Genomic DNA, 4,837 nt, shown 5'->3' on the forward strand with positions numbered 1-4,837 from the left:
GGGCATGGGTCTGTCACCCCAATTTGCACCCCCAGAGATGGCCCTGATTAAGTGCCTTACCTCCTTCCAGAGAGGCAGAGAGTAGGGGTAGGGGGGCAGTTAGGCAGGGGGATCCCAGGCATGCCTCACAACTCACTTATCTCTTCACACTTTCTGTGGCAACCTTCAAAAAATCTTGTGGCATGCCAGAGTGCACTGGCGCTGTGGTTGTGAATCACTCTTTAGAAAAAAATGTAATTTGTTTGGCACTGTGTTTGAACTTGCCAGGGAATTTGTCTGTTTTTTGTTCTGTTTGTTTGTTTTTGTTTTTTTTTAACCTCAGGTGGCTTAAGGGATACAGAATCTATATTTATGCATCTAAATAGAAGTGGCATAACTTTTAGGTGTTGCCAGTTGAAGTTCCAGCATCAAAGAGAACTAGGAATGTTCAGCATATCACATTGTGTTTCCAAGAACATGTACAGCAATAAGCACATCATTTGATAACCTATTGGCATTTATGACTAGAACAGAATCGATAGGTATAACATTATTGGACCCAATAGCATTTTCTATATATACATTAAGTGATATATCCAAGTTTCTTATACCCACATGATTGGTTTCTCTTTCATATAAATTGTTCTTTCTATTCAGCTTCAGAATTGCCTTTTTGCTCTGGACTAATATAGAGCCATACTGTTGTCCATATGCTTCCTTACTACTAATATTGGTTACCCTATACTACTTCAGAATCCCTGAAATCAACCGTGAACTGACAGAAAAGGCAACAATTCAGCTCAAGAAAATTTAGACAAAATAAACTAAAAATCAGATTTTCAGACTCTTAGAAAAATGGTATCAGAAGAAATTATAGTTAAGAATAGATAGTTGCTAGGATATGACCTTGCAATGCAACATATCAACAAAAAGACCAATCTCCTTTTGGTTGTATGCATATAGACTGTGTATGATGCATCTGAAGTGAGGCTAGGCTATTTTTGATAAAGTCTAATAAGCATATCTTGTAAGAGAAAAACTTTACTGACCAAGAAATGAACCAGAAAACCTAATTTATTTCTTCTGTATTATTTACTTCACACAGGTGTCAGGCATAATTAATTATGAACCCAGTACTGCCCCGCTCGTGCACTGTGAGACATCTCCAGAGTAAGTGGTTTCTTGCTATTAGAAAGTGAGGAAGAATGAGCCTCTCAATGAATGTAGCTACATCTTCCTGCTCAGGAATTATTTACAATATACTTTTTTAAAAAAAAACAATGTACACAATGTTTTTATTTTGAAAAAAAAATGTATTCAAGAATGTATTCAAAATTATATAATGACTGTTTAAGGGAATCATTTATCATACAGACAGGTCAACATCATCCCCTCCTCCCCTCCACCCCCAGCCCCCCCACACACATTGCTGAAATTGACATTGGGAAGGTAAGCTGACAAGAAACATTAAAAAGCTTCTTACGTCAATTTGATATTTGGTATTCATTCTGAACAAAACAGAATGATTGTTACTACTATCGTATTGAGTATTTGCTGTCGTACATATATTCGTGGCAACTAACTCAGTAACTAATAAATTGTCAAATAATGTCAAAATGACCATTTAATTGTAAATATTTATGAGATGGCAAGCACTGCATACATAGCCATAATATTTTCTCTTTTTAAAAACAATCGTATAAATAAAATTGTGTTCACTCTAATGTTTACAAAAAGGGAAGAGTGAAGGTTTTACAGGCCCTAGAGATAAGGCTCTACTGTTTCTTTAACCTTAGCAAGAGGAGGTAACATAATCAGAACAATATTCCAGCTGCTTTTTCCCCCAAGCAGCTCCTCTTAACCATTGAATAGAAAGCTAAGTGGACCCCTGGGCCACACTGAAAGTGGAAATGATGAATGGAAACCCACCACTCTCACCTGGGATCAGACCCACGTCCTTTCAAGTTGGTAGCCAGTCACCCTATTGACTGAACTATATTACTCCTTTAGTACTTGCAAAACTGACTAAAATTGCTTTTAAAACACTAGCAAAGCAAACTGCATTTATTGTTTGAATGAATGTTAAAAAATATTGTATTATCCATTCATTTTTACATATGGCCATTTATATAATTTGGAAAAGACTGATGATAGTCATGTTTAGCTTTATTATAAATATCTCCCTTGATAGGACCAGCTGGCTTCTCTGCTCCATTTTTACTTAAAAATCGGCCTCCCAAAATTCATTTCCATTCTTTAATTTAGCAGTTCCACCTTCTAACATATTGTTAATCTTGAACTTTCTGTATTGATCAAGGTGTAAAATATGTTGCCTGATAGAAAGCAATATTACTGTTAGCCAAGGGACAGCTCAGTTAAAGCCAACATAGATTTTGTTCTCACTTGCTCCATACTTCAGTCTCTCATGAAATCTCTCTCATAATTATGAATACTTGAATGCACTCTACCCATTTCCCTCATCTTGAAATACTATATACATTACAGTACTACCCACAGGCCCCTTTCACATTATGGGAGGCATCAAACAGGTACTGTACAAAGAAGTAGACCCAAAAGGGTTTATAAACTTCATTACGAATATTCACATTCACAACCCAATCCTCATTTTCACTCCTAAATTCATATTAAGTGTTTTGTGGTACCTTTCTTTTGCTACATGTAGGTCAATTACTTACTAACTTATTTCAGAGGGTGTCAGCATCAGTGATTGACTTAAACTGGGTCTTCTAAAGCTTGATGTTTATATGTCCAATTTTACTTCACATATTCAATTTACATCTTCAGCTGAAACACCAAGTCAGCTCTGTCATCTGTAGGTTTAATAAGCTGCTCAGTTTGCATATGCAATCTAGCCCCAAGAGAGGAATAGAGTACCATACTGACCAGTCTGGGTTAGAACCAGGTGCAAACTTTTTGGTGAACAGTAAACTGACAAAAATTCAGTTTCAGTCAGCCCCAGAGTATTCGTAAATTCAGGTGAGAGCCATGGTTAGTCTGAAATGTGAAAGTATGAACTTTTGTAGACAACATTTTAGAGAAAGCTCCTTTCACTAAGCCCATTCATAGCATCTGAGGAAGTGACTGCTGTCTTAAAAAAGCTCATGCCACTCTGAATCAGTTAATCTCAAAGATGCCACTCTGCCCTACATTCTGCATAAATTCAAAATAAATTTGCTGAATAGTTTTGGCTAAAAAAATATTTTGAGGGATAGATTCAAAGCACTGAGAGAAGCCGTTCCCCATTTATGCACTAGTACAGGGGTAGTCAACCAGGGGTATGCATTTGGCCACCAGGGTATGCAAGTACTCAGTGATGGACTGCTGGGCAGACTTTCCCCTGCCACTTGGCAATAGGCTCCCATGGGACTCCCCTCCTCTGCTCCACATCTAGAAGAAGGTACCCACCAGAAGGGGTACACTCCTCAAAAGAGGTTGAAAACCCCTGAACTAATACAATTATTATGTTACTCACTCAGGATTGAAGAGATCCATATTCTGATGCCTCTAATACCTAGGAAGATTGAATCCTAAGAGAGTGTCTTTACTGCCATATTGGATAGCACTGGCGGCAGCAGATGACTCAGTCTCTTACTGATGATTTTCCCCCAGGCAGGAGAGGGAACAAAACAATTTCTTACATCTTTATTGAATGCCTTAAGCACCAGGCTAAGGGGAGAAAACATCACCAGTAGCAAGTTTTATGAATCAAGCTCTTTGATACCTTTGTAGGGGGGGTTTCTTTACCAGTGGCCCACAATAAATTGTTTGTTTGTTTTTTTAATGGGATGATTGCTTCAAACATAACTAAATTATTTGGATATTTTTATTTCAATGAGAAAATAGAAAAATACGTATAGATATTTTTAAACCCATACAATGTTCTTCTTTCCTTTTTTAGTTTGAAAGTTGAATCAAAACTTATTCTCACAAGTCACGGCATAAGTTGCATTTATATTTGGAAAAGAGAGATAAAGATATATAAAAATAATAATAACCTCACCTACAGTTTCAAATCAAACTATTTAAAATTTTTTTTTAAGGGTTATACCTCCAAGTTTCAAAGTCATGTTTATCCAAATCTTTTCTGAATCATATACCTCTACTAGAGGGACTGGTTGTCATGGGAAATGGTTACATTCACAAAGATATTCAATATCAGCCCTTCTTCACTTGTAAAATGTGTTGGGAAAGACGCTGTCTGACTACTACACTGCACTTTCTTTTGTGTCTTACACTTTCTTCTCCCATGCATGTGAAAATTTAACAAAAAATCAAAGCATTTCACTCAGTATGTGCAAAGTCCCTCAGTTCTACTAGAAGTTCTTCCAGCTCAGAAAATATGTGCAGACTTTAGTGGATACTGTTTTTAGGCAATGCGTAAAGCATTTTGATAGACTGTGGAAGGATGTAAAGGGAGATGGAAGGTGTACTCCTCTCCCCATAAATTGCTTCAAATTTGTAAAAAGACTGCTTCTTATTTTACCCAAATCAGTTTTACCAGTTTGATAAATTAAGAGATGATTTATCACCCTCACATTTATCCACACATGCAAGCACATGCACTTGCAGCAGCTCAAATAGAAGTAGTGCAAATTTGAGTCAGGGCTTTTTGTCTCAGCGCATGTCCTCAGACATGCACTTTGTTGTGGAGCAAATTGTGCCACTTGGAGGAAAATAACCCTGCCTGGCTCCTCCCAGATCTGCAGTGAGGGGGCTTCACTCTCAGGAGCTTCTGGGGACCAGCCAGTTGGTATCTGGGGACACTACCTCTTCTGCCAGCTGGACTGCTGAAGCAGCCCTGAGACTTCCCTGCCCCCTCTACCCACTGCAGCAGTCT

Source organism: Gavialis gangeticus, unplaced genomic scaffold (assembly GCF_001723915.1).
Source record: "Gavialis gangeticus isolate Ggan-Ray unplaced genomic scaffold, GavGan_comp1, whole genome shotgun sequence".
In the NCBI taxonomy this organism is placed as follows: Eukaryota; Metazoa; Chordata; order Crocodylia; family Gavialidae; genus Gavialis; species Gavialis gangeticus.